Below are 18,386 nucleotides of genomic sequence, written 5' to 3'. Positions count from 1 at the left end.
ATTTGACCATAAAACCATTTTAACAGCTAACTGATTCCCTGGAAGCTGATATATCCATAGCAACTCTGGGTGGAGAGAGATGCTTAGATTCCTAAAAGGCAGCATAGCGCGGTAGCGTGCTTGTGCTAATGAGACCTGTTAATCAGCAGCACTGCTGAGCAGCGGTGCAGCAGTGCTGGGCTGCAGCTGGGCTGTTGCCATCTGTAAAAGCAGCATGCTTTCCACTGGCATGCTTTGCAGGTGCCAGTTGTTGTAGTTCATATCAAAGGGAGCAGACTCATAAAAATCAGATCTGTGCCTGCTACATGTTTGCTGAAACCTCAGGGTGTTCGAGGTGTTCCTCTTTTTGTGTCTTGCAAAGCTATGGGGTAAAAATGTGCGGAGTTTGAATCCTGGTTCGTGAACTTTGTAGATTAGAAATGATGGTGTGATGACAATGCTCTTCGTTTTGCCAGTTTGCATGTTTTACCACCTCCATGATCAGTAATGTAAACAGTGGGCCTTCCTGGCTCAGTAGCTGAATTCTCTTTCATCTCTGTAAAACTCTCCTCAGGATCTCAGGACTAAATGCATTTGTTTACTTGTTCAAGGGTAGTCAGAGAGSTTGGCCTTGGAAATCATACAGTTTAAAAAGAGGGAAAACATCCTTCTTCCTTTTTAAACTATACTTTTAGCAAATATAACCTTTCTTCATTTCACATCTGATTATTTTAAAACGATATTTATTAGGATCGATTTTTGCCTTTATTGCTTCCTGACTGAGAGCTTCCTACCAAGCACAGTCTTAAGTGTTCCTTTAGCTGGTGGAGCAATCCTTCTCCTCTCTTTCCTCCCTTCTCCTCTCCCTGGATGCGATTCTGATCTGTGATCCGTCTGGAAATAGAGCCAGATGGTCCTAACACACTGCATACGGTACAAATCCTCCCGGTCTGGGATGGGAATTGGCACTGAATCAAACCTGAGTTCAAAAGTTTAACCACTATATAGTAATTTACACATCTACAAATAAACYGAGCTGGTCCTTGCTTTCTGTGCTATATGAAATGGCCTTTCATGTTGTGACTGTTCACAAGGAGGATATAGGGTTCTCATAGTCTACATGGAATTCAGGAATAACACCACCATAAAATTATGGATTTCCCTTGTTTTTAAAGCTGACAGAGGCTGGAAGGCTTTGGGTTGCTTTCTGTCTACRTGAAAATGAATCTTCAGTGTTTGTGTGATTTCTTTTTATGCTTTGTGAAATTCCCATGAAATGTGACACTTCAGGCTATGAAGACCCTGTGTAAAATGAGGAATTGAACCATGAAAAATGCACATCCTTAACTACTGAGCAAAGAGTAAGTGCTTGGAAAGTAGTCCCAGGAGCCTTTAAAGCCATTTTGGATGTTATATGATTTAACTACTTGAACTTTATGAAGGAAAACAATGTACTAATTCCAACTGGTGGGATTGTATTACAGAGTATTCCTTCCTTTTTTGTAGTAATTTTTAAACCTGAAATATGAAAAGACTGATTTATGAGAAAAGGAGAAAATGTGCATGAAATAAAGACATTCATTAGCTGGYGCTTATCTGCAGGATTGCACATAGTCCTCTGCCATTTGTGATTTCATTATGAACTATTTAGAATAAATATATACGTACAATATATTGTATAGTACAGTGGGGAAAATAACATTTGTTTATCCTCATTTCAAGATTAGATGCTTCCACAGGTATTTGTAATGGTGATTACTAGGGTGCCACATAAAGTACTCTGTCCTGAAACATAGAAGCTGAGGACATTAAGGCCTTTAAAGGGGGAAAAAGTCAAATGTGTATTTAAAATGCTTGATCATTAGTAACTGCTGACTGTTATTCCATGAAAATGAGTGTTGTATGGCATAATGACAGGTCACAAATGAGATTCTTTGAATGTCTTTGGAGTTTATTTCCGTTTCCAGATATGTTTGAATTACTTTTAGTTACATCTGAGCACTGTCTGTCTGTATTTATTGTAAAAGTGCATGTGTATGCATTTCTGTAGGTCATGTTCTCCGAAGTGCAATGAGAAAACTGGAACAGTGGATTGTAAACTCTTTAAAGGTTCCTTATCATTAGCATGAGGCAGTGGCATTCTTGGAACCTCTGTTTGCAATCAAAATATTAAAAAAATATTAATAATTCTCCATGGATCTAAGGACTATAGTTAGAGGAGAGGAGAAGACATACTCTGCCTGCTGCAGTTTGGGAAGGCAGAATTAGCTAAGAGCCGAGTGTTTACAAGGGTTGAATGAGAAAAGATGGAAACTTCTGGCGGCTTCTTTATGAAGGATGAGTAGCAATTTACTGTCTTAGCGCTCCGTACTTTCATATGCATGGGTTGGGGTACTGATGGTGGTGTTGGAGAGCAGAGCACAGGAGTATCCCCACACTGCCCACATATACATGAAAGTTGTCAATGAGTGCCTGGGCGGGGATGACAGCAAACCCTTGACACTCAGCAAAGCCATGCCAGCATGGGAAAGATGACAAGAACYACATCTTTTCTGTTGAAGCAAGATGTGGAAAAGTATTGTGGTGTTGTCGGTCCCTGTCTGCTGCAGCAGTTGCACCCTTGGGGAAAGCACAGATTTAGTCTTCATCAGAGTTGTACACAAAGTAGGAATTAAAGACCACCTTGAACTATGAAGTTTGTAATTTTAACACGGTTTCTTTGTCATCATATTTCCAGGCAAGAAGGAATTTTTCAGGTTTTGAGTTTGTGAGGCATTTACAATGTTCTCCATTTAAATTTTCTTGCTAAACTATYTGATTTAAAGCCAGGGAAGGAGAACGTACAGATCTTCTGCCCCCTAGTGATACAATGGAGAGCGCTGAGTTTCATTAGCTGCTGGAAGYGTAGTATGTCAGCTGTTTAGATGGATTTTCAGTAATTTTTGTTTGAAATTTCTTCCCAGGCATTTTAGTGAAGAGACTTTTACTTCAGGTGGGTGCCATACAAAATGATTTATTTTTTCCTTTACCTTTTTTAATTTGTTAACAGCAAGAAAACAAGTATTCTTTCCTCTACCAACTTAAGAGTAGTTTGTTTGTTTGTTCAAATGGTTCTGGAGATGACCAAAATGATTTTAAAAAGAGAGTGGGAGGGAATATTTAGGGTGCATGGGAGCAGGGAAGACGAGCAGCCTCTGAACATAAGACCAAGGCTGGAATGTTTCAGTCCCAGAGATTGATGTTTCCAAAAAGTGGCAAGTAAGTTAAAGGTGGAGGATAATGATTTGATGATAAACTTGCACAGTAATCTAGACGATGCCTGGATGAAATATACAGAACATAAGTAGAAAAGAAGAGTTTAGGGTTTGCCCTCAGGTTCCTTGAAAGGACACATCAAAGGAAGGAAAATGGTACATGGCTTAGTGAGAGAGACTCCATAGAGAAAGGTCTCCCTGGTGCTGGGAAGGCAAGCAGTGTTAACTTGCTAACTCAGGAAAGATTGCTATATAGGGGAAGATCCAAAGGTTTAGTTCAAATGAAAGCTCGAAGTGGGCAGACTTTCCTTTGGAGTTTGCTATTTTTCTTTTGACTTTTTTTTCCCATTCSCTGAAACAGAGAAACTTGTACTGTTTGCTAGAAGTGCCATCAGATGACTCTGCTGTTACTGTACTTTGACTTGAATCACTAAAGTACTGCTCAGCAGAAACAAGTGTACCTATAGCATGTTTTAAGTGGTTTATTTAAATGGCTGGTGGGACAGTAAAGACTTCTGCCAATTTTGGGCCATATTCTGTTTCTTCYTACTTAACCTCCTACTACGCATTATCACCTCTCCGAACAAGGGTCTTGGCTTCCTCTCTCCCTGTGTCTCCTGCCTTCTGTTCCCCTTCCAACCCTGACTTCCTAAGTGCATACTCCATACCTCTTCAGAAAGAGCTCCATCRTTTTGAAAGCTAGACCCCACGTCGGCTTTAGGTACCGTGGGGTTGCACAGCGCTTGACCTCTGACAAGCTTCAAGTGGCTGAAGTGACATGGGTCACTGTTGGCAGACTTTTACTCTGGGGCTCTGTATCACAGCAGCCTGCTGCTGTGTGCAGAGAACTGTGTCAGGGAACAGGTGCTTGTTTTTCACCTGTGCGCTGTGATGGGCCAGACATTTTTGCRTTTAAGGCAGAAACTGATGCGTGATTTCCAACTTCTCAAAAATCAGTATTGAGTTACTACAAGCTTGCTTCTAGGATTCAAGATAATATTTGTAAGGGAAGCATGGATAGTAGCATTTCTTAACCTGATTTATTGATCACTAAGAATATTCTTATATTTATGCTTTTGATAAAGGTTTACAACAGCWGTGTTCCTTAAGATACTTAGCAACAAATACACTAAGAACATTTTAAAGTTGATGAATATACTCTTGAAAATTAATAAATACCTGTATACCTTGCTTTGCATGCACATATGCCCCCTTTGTGTGCAAGCTGATACAGCCTGTGATCACACACGAGTATGGCTTTTTGCATAGCTGCMCTGCTTCAGTCAGTGAATGCTGTCACACCTGTGCACTTAATAAATGCCTTTTAAATAGGCTGTCTTATCATCAGTGTTTCCCAAGGCTTTCGGGTTTACTTCATGCTATGTAAACTCTATTATAAAATATTTGTTCTCCTCATGGATTTTTTTCAGTGGTTTGCAGCTAATGTTATCCAAGAACTTCACAAATGCTATGCTGTTCTCAAGAGCTGAAAAGGAGGCATTATCTTTGCATTGCAGATAAGGAAATGAGGCACAGAGAGTGGATGTATTCTGAATTCAGAAAAATTTAGTAAGCCTCGGTGCTGTCTTGGGGACTCCTTGGACTGTATTTTCAGATTGATAGCACACTTTCTGTTTCTGCCTTTCCTTCTCTCTTAATRTGTCTTACCCCATTTAAACTCTTGMTCAGCCTGTCCTAGTTTTAGCTCTCTGATCTGTCTATATGTGAACTGTTTTCCCCTCCCCATATCAACTTCTGTTCCCCTTCATCAGTTTATCAATACTTTTACATCATCAATTCATTTACATTAATTTGTTCAGAAGACTTAAACATCTTTCCTTCCCATTGCTTGTTCCCACCTCTATGCTGTTTCTGGGATTCTGGCACCACAGCTGTGTTTGTGTGATGCTATAATGAACCTGACAGAGGAATGTGTTCATCTGAAAAATTGCTCAGCAGGGAAAAAGGTGGGCTTTTGCAGGAGTGTTTTTATTTTTTAGTACTGTTGAATTTCCCAGTCCAGTTCTCTGTGGTGAGACACAAACCCTGTGCCAGCAAAAACCCTGAGTTTGGCCTGAGACAGAAGAAAAAGAATGTGTACTGCAGTAGGGCTGTCAAATATGTAGCCACAATTTTAGTGTCTTATTTCTTGTCCATTTTTTTTCCTTCAACATCTCTCGTATCTGTCCTAATTCCTATGTTCCCTCCAGCCAAATAGCTTTTAGTCTTGCCGTTATTTCTCTTATTTAATCCAGTGACTTCATCTCTCTTCATGACTGTCTGATCCTCATTGGGCTTTCTGTCAGAGCCCATGGCTTCACGAAAAGTATTAGTCCTTCATGCCTTTCATTGCACTGAATGGAAGGAGAGGATGAAGTGAGGAAGAAGAGTCAGACAGGATACTTGTGCAGCTAAACTTCGTATTTACAGGCTTTGGGAAGCCTACAGATTTGTTACATACTTATCGATCTTGTTGATAACACAGCCAGTGTCTGTTATCTTTGAAGGAGCAAAAACTAGAATCCTATTCATCAGTCCACGCTAGCAGGACAATTCCTGACTGATGGAATGATTGCACATGTCTTTCTTCCCAAGCCTGGTCGAATGGCTGGTGGTGAGATGTGCCTCCTAGGGCCCAAGGCAGTGCATGTGCTGACCAGGATCTTGGTTAACTGAGTACCATGGACAGGGACTGCTCAGTGGGCAACTGTACAAGACTTAAATCATGAAAATATTGTTAGGAAAGATCATGTAGGCCAACATGATTGGGGACAAAGCAGCATTTTCTTAGTGTCACGTAAAATAGATGAGTGCTTCAAAGTTTTTTCTGATAGGCATTTCAGTTTCAGTCCTCCTGTTCAACTGTGTTTGATCCAAAGCAATTCAAGCCTCTTGAAGTGCAGTTTCATAGATAAAGAATACTACTTCTGCCAGAAACTTCAAGGCAGCACTACAAGTGTTTACAGAATCCTSTCTCAGAGCACTTCTCATATCACACTGAGAAAATCCTTTCTAACATCTTTTTTGTCTAAAGCAAATCTCAAGTAGTCATGGCCTGCACTTTTTATATGATAGTTCATTTGAACATAGCGATGCAGTAGTTTTAAGCAGCCCTATCCTAATCCATTTTCAGAATTTGATGTGAACCAACCTGTAGATGGAATGTGACACACTTGTTCTGGAGGTGTATCTGAATGCATTACTTTGGTACAACTTCAGTATTTGGACTGCTGTTTGGCTGCAGTTGTCACTAGATGGATGTTTTCAGGAGAAGCATCCCTTTACAAAGGTTATGGCAATAAGATARTTTTCTTCTGTCCTGAAATGTAAAGACTCATTCCAGGAATGGCTGTCAGCATCACATACTTGCCTCAAGCAAGACCATCTTCTAAGMAAAGAAGGCAATTTACTGTGGTCAAGAAAACAAATTAATTTGATAAAGTTAAAACATTTTATTCCTGTTATCCTGTGAGGATACTGCTCATTTGAAACACACAGCGCTATCCATGCAGAAGCCACTTGAAGAAGAACTAACAATTWCTTATCCTAAAGAAGTTGTAATTTCTTTATGTGTCAGTATGAATAAGATGGTACATATTCTATTCTTGATTTACATACTCTTCCTCCATACTGGAGTAATAATTGTCAGGGAATCAGAGGAGTGGTTCAGCTGCTCTGTCCTTTGTGCTTTGGAGTAAAGGAGAGCCATGCAAAAAGTCATAGTGAATCCAAGATGAACAATTCATATTTGAGCACTACTTCAGAGCCTTAATCACAGAATTGCAGAATGGTTGAGGTTGGAAGGAACCTCTGGAGACCATCTAGTTCAACCCCCCTGCTGAAGCAGGGTCACCTAGAGCGCATTGCCCAGGATTGCATTCAAGCAAATTTGGAATATCTCCAAGGAAGGAGACTCCGCAACCCCTCTGGGCAACATGTTCCAGTGCTCTGTCACCTGCAGAGTAAAGAAGTTTTTTCTCACGTTCATACAGAACTTCCTGCATTTCAGTTTGTGCCCATTGACTCTCGCCCTATTGCTGGGCTCCACTGAAAAGAGTCTGGCCCCATCTACTTTACACTCTCCTTTTAGATAYTTACACATATTGATAAGATCCCCTGTCTGCCTTGTCTTTTCTAGGCTGACCAGATCCAGCTCTATGCCTTTCCTCATGTGAGGAGTCGTCTTAGTAGCCCTTTGCTGGACTCACACCAGTAGCTGCATGTCTCTCTTGTACTGGGGATCCCAGAACTGGACACAGCACTCCARATGCAGCCTCACCAGGGTCAAGTACAGGGGGAGGATCATTTCCCTCGACATGCTGACAATTGCTGCATGATCTCTGGCAGGGCATGTGATTTCTCCCCCAGTCCTATGAGGGCCATGACGGCAACAGTGTTGGCTTCTGAATTAAATGTATGAATGAACTGGGAGAAAGTTAGTTCTCTGGAAACTTTTATTTATAATTAAAGATTTTGTTTTTTTCTTCATTCTAGTTTTCTTTTTTTCTTTTTAACACTTCTACAAGATGAATCCTTTATGCCTTTAAGAGAAAAAAAAGTAGACTTTTAAAACTTTTAAACTCTGTTTGCTCGGATATCAGTGCATTGCTGAGATGTTCAAGAATACATTCAGTATGTCTTCTCATCAGAAGACTTGCAAGACTTAGGACATGGTAAACCCCCAATGCTTTGAAGTTGTGAAATTAGTTTTAAAAATAATGAGATATTAAAAAAATTTTGATTCTTTGTATTTTCTTAGTGATTTCTGCCTGTAATAGATATGATATGTTCAAGTTTTACTCTATAGTTGGAAGAGCAATAAGCTTAGAAAAGAAAAGATCATCAGTTAATGATATCACTCCAAACCTGAGGTTGTAGATTAAAAAAATAAATAGATTGCTCTGGAGTTACGGGAGCTGGTCCTTAACAGATGATGGTGACAGAAATACTGTTCCTTCTGGACTTGGATGTACCTTGAAACTGCTGCTGTGTATGCACATAAAGCATAAACATCACGAAATGGTGTACACAGTTCGAAGTGTTGCAGATAGGAATGTTTCTTGCAAGCAGGACTTTGTGAAGCTTTTACTTCATGTAGGATTAAGACCTGATGGGCTTGATTGTGGTTTTTTGTTTTGGTTTGTTTTGGGTTTTTTTTTTTTCTTTGTTACACTGCTGACATGTATAGTAGTTGCTCTTGACATGTGTGAGACACACACAAATTAGGTCAAGAACTCTTAAACAACTAAGAAACTTTTACATAGTTATTTGCCTGTTATGTTGCAATAGTCCAGCAAACAAAAACACAGTAATACAGAAAAACTATGTTAATAATTGGAAAAGTAATCTTTGTTGCTTTTCCTGCAGCACTGAAAGATGTTTTGCTTGCATTGACATTCATTGCCTGTTTTTCATTTCAAAGGCATCATGATCACTGCCTTAAAACATAGGAGCTTTTTTGTATATGCTCTGAAAAATTTGGAAGCTTCCATTAAAAATAGTCAGAGTAATGCAGTGTTGCTTTAGCTGAAACTCTCATTTTTCAGTAATATTCCTTTGTGTTTATTTGTAATCTTAAAGAGAAAAAAAAAATCTTTTAAAAGTGTTGCTTACTGGACTATGCTGTAAGAACCGCAAACGTGTTACTGCACATTATAAAATGCTAGTACATATCTTAATATATACTTCATGTAGAATACATAGGGCTGTGGTTTCTCTAAATATAGTGATTATTTTTGGCATTTCTGCTCTTCCCTCCAACTGTTTCATTCTCAACACGAACCACATTGCATCTGAACCACATTGCATATGCTCAAATAGCTAGAAAGTATTTTGAACCAGCAGCTAATGAAGAACATTGCATACTACATTTTTGAAAGTGGTTTACTTTTTGTCTTTTTTTTTGAATCAAATGAAATTCAGAGATCTTTCAGAGTCAAAGAAACTTTCATTTTTTAAATTTCTTCCCCTTGATGTTTCAAATCATCTTTACGTTGTCATTACTGCTAGTGGAAAAGCATCCAGTAAACCAAAACTGTGAAGCAGCTTTATTTTTACAGAATATTGCTCTCATTGTAACCAGCTTTAAGCTTTCGGTTGGTTTCACTTTGCACCACTACACGGTTATGTATGTGTGCCAGTGAAGGAGATGGCTTCTGCTGCCTCTATTCTAGTTGGAGGTATTTAGGGAAAACATCATTTTCCTGTCCTAAAGTAGTGCAGTAAATTGGCAGTCCTTCAGTACTATGGCTATTTTTTCCCATATCTGCACCATCCTTGCCATTCATCCAGAATGTGAAATTGTTCTGGGTTAAAATTAACTGATTACTTATTTTTGGTGGATCATTTTGACCTTTTTCGGTTTTTAACCCAGTCTATCATGGACATACATGATTTGCTGAAACAGCATAAGGTAAGGCGCATCCCTGAGGAGGGCTGAACTGCTGCTTCCAGCACTGACATTGACTTACTCTGTTGCAAAGTGTGTGTGAAATTCTTGCTTTGGTGACCAGACTGAAACACCTTTTTTTTCCTTTTCTTTCTTTCTTTCTTTTTTTTCTTTTTTTTTTTTTTTTTTTTTTTTTTTNTTTTTTTTTTTTTTGTTTGTTTTTGTTTTTACCATACCCTTGCTGTTACAGACCTATAGGATGATCTTATGCAAGGCAGTTTCTACTCCAGGTGTTTCAGTTTTATCATCTGTAAAATGCTATGATATTTACTGTCTTTATAAATGATCTTTTGAAGTTTGTGGATAAAATTATGTATTCAAGACATTTTTGTGAAGCCCCATAGAAATGACTTAGCCTTCTCTTTGGAGAGTGGTTGGAGTTATGACCAGGRTTGAATTATGGTACTTGAGGACAGAAGCACCCGAGTCCTTGCTGCTCTCAGGAGAGGAGGARGAGGCAGCAATGGGAAGAACAGGAGGACTGAAGTGGAGAGACCTGGGAAATGACCTGGAGAGCTGTATTTGCTTGTTAATTAAAGACATACTTATTGCTCCAGGAGAGATGGAGGTGGATGGGAAGTGGATGCTACTGCTTGAATAAATCTCCAACAGGAACTGCCACCCTTTCAGCCTTGTATGAACCTGCTTGGCTTTTTTTAGCATGGGGTGCAAGCACTGGCTGTTTGCTGTCTTGGGCAAGTGCTCATGCACGCAGGTGTATGCATTATTGTGATGTTGCTCAAATTATTTGTCAGAAGATGCCACTGGTTCTGTTAAAGACTGAGTGGAGAAAGGCAAGGTGGGAGAAAATCTATCCAAAGTTATGTTTTTCTTCTCTTTTATGGGGAAAGGAAGAAAGATGAGGTATTTGTGTTATTCAACATTAGGGACCTAACTTGGCTAAGTGGAGAAGCTGGATTCCTCAGGACCTCTGGGTAGCTAATAAAGACAGACTTCTCAAGGAAACCCCAGTTTTTATATGTTTATTTTATCAGACTAGCTTGATAATCACTCAGGTACCTAAGGCCAGCTGATACCTAAAGAAACAAGTCCTGGGAACCAAGTGTGGAATTCTGYTAAAGCATGCCAAAAGAACCTGTAAGTGTTTTTGAAATAGTGGTACAATGCGTAATAGGCATAATATTTTTATTGGTCTGTGTCAGAGAGATAACTAGAGTTGGATGGATACCCCCAGGAATTCATATACATTTTTTTAAAGTACTTAGATATGAAACAAAATTAAGGTGGTTATAGGATTGCTTTTATGTATAAAATTAAAATGCAACAGTCCAGAAGTTATTAGTATATATTGTGAGATATAGATTACAATGAAGTTCCATTTTACTTACCATTTAACTCTTTTCTATGTAATTTATTCAGGAGTAATAGTRTTTGAATCTCAGTGCTTAAGTGAAGATAAAATTAACACCCTTTCTTTGATTGCATTTTTATTTTAGGATTTCTAGTTGTAATTCTTTTCCTGCTCTTCTGGCTACCATGCTTAGCCTAGCCCATCCTGCCCCTTCAGGCAGGTTCTACCCGTGTTCGGTTTGCCTCATAAAAATGAGCATTTGTGTTCTCTTCTGTGGATTATGAAGGGTGTGGAGAGGCTGTCCATCAGTATTTTTTTTAGTGCGGTTTTTTCACAGCATGATGCAGCTGGCACTGTGCTGCTTGGAGAGGAGTGGAATATTTCTYCAAGGCCATGTGGGTAATAGACATGAAGGAAAATGTTCCCTATGCCAGAATGACTGTGTTTTAAATCTCTTCAGAGCTGCACTGAAGTTTTTACTTAGCAATCTTTTTTTTCTCAAGCAGAAGATGACTTGTACAAAAGGCAAYTGACTCCGTACTCTGTACCTTTTTGTTTTTTTATTGCACTTAAAAGTAAAACCCCAGAGCATCTCAAAATGAAAATTGTGTCACACTCAATTTTGCTGGGCCTCCTACTTCCAGTGAGCTAAGTCATACATATGAAATCTTGCTTTCAAGCATTTATTAAGTCAAGCATTAATAAATCCTGTTTCAATGAGGCTTCAATAAGTGACCATCACCTGATATCTCATTTTGAGGGTTTAATAAATGATTCAGGTGGTATGACAACATCTAGAATGCCTAAGGGAAAAATCAATGTTAATTAGTGAGTGTTGTCACTTCCATTAGCTAAACCAACAAGTAGAAGAGGTCTGGGCTTTGTAAAGCTGTTTTCTGAAATTAAGATCACTAAGTGAGGGGTTTCATTATTGCCGTGATCACTAAACTTTGGGGCATCCTTACGAGGCTTCTGATTGTGTGACAGTGTGCTTTTTGGCAGTATTTTCAGTGAAAATTATTTGTGTGTGCTCTGGAAAGTGTCCCAGGCTTTGTAACCACTGTTTCTTCTGCCGTGCTCATCAGTTTGTGGCCTTGATTAACAAAGCTCCTGTCTCGTCTTGCATGAGAGGAAAAGTTAGTGCTGTGCAGTGATTTTCTATGGAAGAACCTGCTTCCTTGAAACGTATGAAAGTCAGAAGAATTGTTCATAAGCTAATAATTACTGGAAATTGTCCAGAGGAAAGGCCTGTCCCTCTTCAGGAGAAAATCTGTTTTCTGATGTAATAGAGAGACTGATATAATTTAAGTGAGTGGGCTGCCTGCATAAAACTGCTACTATAATTCTCTCTGTTGAAAACAAAACATAAAGGGAAGGTACTTTAACTTACCAGGAGGCAGTAGACTTATACTGTTTACACCTGTGACATTGCTTTTTGACTGTGATTCTGTGCTTTTATGGCTTTTTATAGTTATTCTGTAAGTCAAAGTCAGGAATAGGGAGATGATGTGCATTGCTGCAGGTTTCTGCTAACTGGTACTCTTGTAATGATTAATCCATTAATCAGATATTTGCATTAGCCAGTGGCCTATACGTGCTCCTAAAGTGGCTTCCTTTTGTCTAAGCTCTTTCCTCTCTCTGGATGCATATGGCTATCATTGGCAAAATTCAGGTTTCCACCATGTCTTTGTTGTTCATTGTTGTTCCTGCTCTTAAAGTATTCGTATCATTCCTTCAGCTTCTTATCAAATCATTGTGAACAGTGTATGCTTCTTGCTTTTGAGATTACTTTTATTATAAATTGCATCATGTGGGCTTATTTAATGTTGAAAAATCACAGATGGTGCTTGTATGTTTTCAGATTCCTTCACTTTGTTTCCGAAACTTGTGGAAGTTTCTCTATTACTTATTTTCTAAGTGAAAACATCCATCATGACTTTGGATTGACTTTTTGCTCTTAAAAATTCAGGCTAAAAATGCTATACATTGAAAATCTGAAAATGGAAGCAGTAGAACCATCGTTCTTTCACTAAACACTGTGTAAAGTTGCTCTTAAAAACAGTTAGATTAAAAATTTAACTCAGGAGGGGAGAAAAGGGAGAATTTATAAATTGATGGTGAAATGCTAGATTGAGAAATAGTAATATGTTGAGCTTTCTGGAATCTTCCTCAGCAGAACTGGAATGATATTAGAATAAGAATTGAGTGGTGAAGGTGTTGTGAAAGCTGAACTTTTCTGTCCAAACATATCATGCTGTCTTGGTCCCTAAATGAGGCAATGTCATCTGTTGTTTTTAGCATGCATTTTGTTGTAAAAATAGCTTTGTGAAACCCCTGTGAAGGTATAGGCTTTGAAAACATGATTTGAAAGGTTATACAAAAAAGCTGCAGTCCTTCATTAAACCGTTCATGCTTGCTTGAAGGCATTTATCATAAAGTGGCTATGGTTTTATTATGATGATGTAAGACTACAAATTTGAGAGGGGAAGATCTGTCGATATGTATATGTAAGTAGGAATAGATATTTCAYGCATGCACATGTATATCTGTAAATACTGTTTGTTTCTTTAAACAACGCATGCATACACACATGCAAGTAAATACACATTACTGCAAGATGAAGGGAGAAGAAACAGTTGCTGGACTGTAGCAATGACTTAGAGGAAGAGATCTGCACCACGGTAATGGATTTAATCTCCAGTTTGGGTTTTCCTAGTCTTTTAACTATCTGAATTTTATATGCTTAAGCAAAGTTGCATGTGCTAATGAAGATGGGTTTGGAAAACTAAAGGAAAATATTTTCCTAACTAGAAGGCAAAATTCTGCACATAGATTTTGACTGGCATCTCTAACTCTACAATACTTGTGATTGGTCATGCAAGGAAAGACACAGTTGTTTAAAAAAAAAAAAAAAGGCAAGAAAAAACAAGGGTAAAGCACTATGATAGCCCTTAACACCAAGACTAAAACATAGGTAGCTTTTGAGTTCTTACTTATGCAAACTTAATATTCTTAATGTTACTTGGATGAGGAATATGTAGTCTGTATGTTGTATACAGGCAGCTTGTTAAAAGTTGATAGTATAGGTTTAAGAAAAAACACAATGAAAGAAGACAGAAGAGGTAAATGTAGTTGTATCTGATTTCAACTTTGTAGTCATCAAAAGTTCTGGTGGGGGCAGTTGTAGCATACAGAGAATGTGACCCTTGGACATCCCTATGGGACTCTAGTACCTCACTGTGTCTCTGTTTTAAATTTTAAATTTTACTTTCTAACTCTATGAAACATTGTGTAATTAAACTCTTGAAGAAATGAAAGGTGACTGTTGAATCTCACAAGTTTACACTTTTTCCCCCTTCCCTTTGAATTTCATTTTTTAGTGTTCAGAAGAGGGAAAGACATAGAGGCTCTACACTTTGCCGTGTGGAATTTTTGAATAAGGATTTTTAAGGAGAAGGCAAACACACCTCAGTTGAACAGTTAGCTTTACAGGTGCCATTTCCACCGACTGGCCGCTTTTCATGGAGTATGTGAAGTGCATGGAAAGGTTTTGCTTGTTTTGCTAGCTGGCTCATTTCCTTTAAGCATGTTCTTAAATCCCTTTGACTAATGAGAAAACTCTGAAGTATTTATTTTGGCAACGCCTAAATAAAATATCATGCTTGAAATAACCCTGAAAAAAGAAGACACTCTAAGAGCTCCAGAAAAATCCCTCTCTCACCTTCTGAAAATTTCAGTTCAGAACACCTGCAAAAATTCTTCTTTGCGTTGCGTTCGATATGGTGGAAAAGGAAGGAAACCAAGGCAAAAGAGCTTTACACTTGTGGTCAACCCAGAAGAGGAAAAAATCCTCGAATTGATTGCCTTACTAATGCTCCCATTCCTCAAAGTGACCTCCCCAAAGTGTTAACATGTTTACTTTGTGAGCTACCCCAGCTGCCTGAAATAGGTTGCACGGCGGTAAATGCAGTTCCCTACCTCTGACCCGGCTCAGGAATTCGGGATGGGTATATGGGAATTGCCTCTCTTTCTGAGGCAGCAGCAGCCATATGGAGTACTGTGTTGCTGTAGTCACTGCGCTCATTTCAAATTTGGGAACTAATTTCCTTTTCTGAGCCTCATCCCATAAATAYATTGCAAGGAGGAGCACTCATTCTTCTATAGGAACATTTGATAGGAATTGATAGTTATCTACTAGTCTTTTCCAGCAGAAAAGCAGMATTAGGAAGAAATAGGAAGGTTTTGTAAGGACAGAGTTACAGAGCCTGGAGAGTTTCTCTAGAGATTTATGTAATTTGGATAACAATCCTGGCTGTGAGCCTTTCTCTATGTCAAAGTCAAAACGAGATTACGGAAGATGGGAAAGAATAGATTTTATTTTTTAATGATTGCACCAGCAATGCTCATTCTTTCCTTCAGCACTTCATGCTTTATTTCTTTTTGTAAAGTCATTTGGGTTGGATGTGTTTTAGGCACTTAATTTATGTAACTGACTTAGAAGCTCTCTCACAAGTGAACATGCAAAAATTGAGCTCTCGGAAGTTCACAGAGAGCAATATTTTGGCATCTCAGCATACTCGCGGGAAGATGTAAAACCATTCAGTAACATTTATTATGCAATGGATTGTGAAATATATATATATATACTTTTTTAAAAATTTAAATCAACTCTATTACAGTAGTGTTGATTTTGTAAAGCTCTTTGAGATTTTTCTTACGCAGTAGCAAGCAGCTGTCCTTATTTAACTGATAACTACTGTTTACATTTATTTTTTCTGCTATTTGACCGCAAAATGTGAATTACTGGCTTTTGGGCTCTTCTGTTTCATTTTTACTTTATGTTAACATAAATTTCTTTGGATCAGGCTKTGGAACACAATGTTTCATTTCCACTCTATTTTCTTCACTGATAAAAACAGAGCAACTCAGGTATTTAATTCTTTAGTTTTTCATTATTTATACTTTACAAACTCTGAAGGACTACACCTTTTTGCCCTGAGAAACCAGAAGGGATGAGATTAATGAAAAATAATTCCCAGTTACTACTGTGAGCCAAAATTAACAGCCCTGTTAACAGCCTAAGGTTGCCAGTCACTCTTAGTTCAGCTGCTTCATTTTATTGTTTACAAAACAATCTTTTTTCCCACCATATAGGTGCACTTTTGTCAAGGAAGAGTAGAGGCCAGTCTGGAAGGGAAACTCTTGCTTGTAGTGACCCCTGTCTCTTTTGCTGCAGCAGTGAGAAGGCAAATGAGTCCTTAAAGTGTAGGAAGGAAAAGGATGGCCTTATGATTAATTTTAAGGAGTCTCCACATGGAGAGACAGATTGTGTCTGAAGGTCTGCCATTCTTATCAACTGAGATATCCAGGTACTGCAATAACAAAACACATCCTCAAAAAATCAGATCATCAGGTGTCTCAAATGCAGCATCTGAAGCTAGTGGAAGCTCAATTTTATAGACTAGAATGATTTCTATGTCATAGGTGTGCTATATGGAAAATGTGTTCAGATCTCTGAAGCGCCTGTAGATTGTGTGTGTTGTAGAAAACCCTGCAGGAAATGAAATATTCTGTTTTCAGATTAGGTTTGCACTAAGAAATTACTAGGATCACTCATTGGGAATGTGCTTTTTAGACAATATTTTCCAGCCCTTATTTTGAATGAGGTAGTGCTCAAACCTAAAAAAATTGTGTTTCTTGAACTTGCTTTTGACAAAGTTAAGTTTGTGTGTGAGGTAGGCTGAATGAAGGTTTTCACAGTGATTTTAATTCTGTCATTTCTTAAAATTTGAGTGCTTGATTCTTTATGCCCAGTGTTCTTTTAATTTTTAAGTAAATACCTTCAGAAACTGTTAATTACCTATGATCCATTTATCTTGTGGATTAACTATGCCGAAGATGCAGTATTCTACGCTGGTTATGCACAGGGATTTTGGGTTCAGTCCACTTTATTTACTGAAACACAGTGTTGTGAAATGTTTAATAGCAAAAGCTGTTAAACTCTACTGTCTTCAAACTGCCTCTTTACCATTACTCTTCAGGGTTAGTATTATCCAGGGATCCCAGTTCTGTGTCACTTCAGAAAGTAGAGCATTAACCATAATATAGTCTCAGAAACATGTTTTTGTTCATGCAGCTGACAGTCAATACTATTGTGGCCACAGAAGCATATCATCAGAATCATAGAATAAAATCACCAAAGAATTTTTTTGGAGGTAAAATTGATTTTTCAACTGTGTTTCTTATTTACATAGCTTGTGAGGAACACAAAATTTAGACTTTCAAACTTTGATAAATGCGCCACCCTCATCTTTCTGTTTAGTTAGTGCACTATTGGCTCCCACCTGCCTCCAGATGGACGAAAACTAGTCACCCATGATACCYGTCACATTTTTAGAGCCGATGAAGGTTGTAGCCCCAAATATTTTTCTTTCATTTTGAATATATTTTATTAACTTTTTATCTAATAAGAAAATAAAGTAAAATGTAGAGATTTTGTAAACRACTTTTTTGATGATCACTTGAAATTTAGGATTTATTACATCTTTGTAAAGTGACTCTTTGCCTGTGAATTCTGAGAAGGAAAAAAAAAACTTCCAACAAGATATGTAGTTGGTATGCATTCCACTTGGATATTAACTTGTCTAAATTCAGTTAGAGAGGAGAAGAGGAGTCCGAACATGACATTGCTGAAAATGATTTGGCTACATTTCTCCTTTAGAACAATAGCTTTAAGAGTCCCTGTAAGAAGGTGGGATTCAGTATTGAGAGGAATTCTCAGTGTCAGGGCAGTGAAGGAGACAAGAATGGAGGGATTAGAAGAGAATTACAGTTAATTTGGGAGGAATCTTTGCTCATTATCTGAGATGAATGAGTAGAGACACAAAGCAACATTTTCAATCAATATTTTGGAAGAGTGCAGTCTCTCTGCTGAAAAGAGATTTTATAATGATGTCTCTTTCCTGCACCTTTTTCTCACGAGAAGTCCRCTTCAAATGTGCAGTACGAACTTGTGACTCGAGCACATTCTTTACTGTGAGATTGGAAATGAGCCTCGACCCTAAATTTCACATAGCAGCAGACACGATTGAAGCAAAAAAGAATAAAAAGCACATTTAATGAAGTGTTATATCAGTTTGCTTTCTAGTGCTGACTTTGGCTTTGTTTAGCCGGTGCTTAAAGAACAGAGCCTTTCATTGATTTGCCCTAACAAGCATGAAGCCGGGAGATGAAAGTGTATTCTTTAATGGCACGCACATTACTGCAAGGTGGAGTCTGTACAAAATGTTAGCGACAAGCACAGCGTAAGAATGATAAATACCTTGAAAGTATACATACATCAGGAATTCAGTTTTGCTATCTGTCGCAGTGCCATTGTGAAGAAAAGAAGTGG

The 18,386-nt window shown here is 38.3% G+C and overlaps 1 protein-coding gene across 1 annotated transcript in view; it reads left to right on the top strand.

Moving 5' to 3' along the window:
* Nucleotides 1–18,386, top strand: part of LOC146588439 (uncharacterized) — a gene marked incomplete at its 3' end in the record, with an annotated part of 67,852 nt that overhangs the window by 30,654 nt on the left and 18,812 nt on the right. The window lies entirely within an intron of this gene.

Source organism: Rhea americana, unplaced genomic scaffold, assembly GCF_003343005.1.
Source record: "Rhea americana isolate MKP2758 unplaced genomic scaffold, rheAme1 scaffold_512, whole genome shotgun sequence".
Taxonomy (NCBI): Eukaryota; Metazoa; Chordata; class Aves; order Rheiformes; family Rheidae; genus Rhea; species Rhea americana.
The sequence above is the reverse complement of the archived record's forward strand: the minus strand, read 5'-3'. Positions and strand labels throughout refer to the sequence as shown.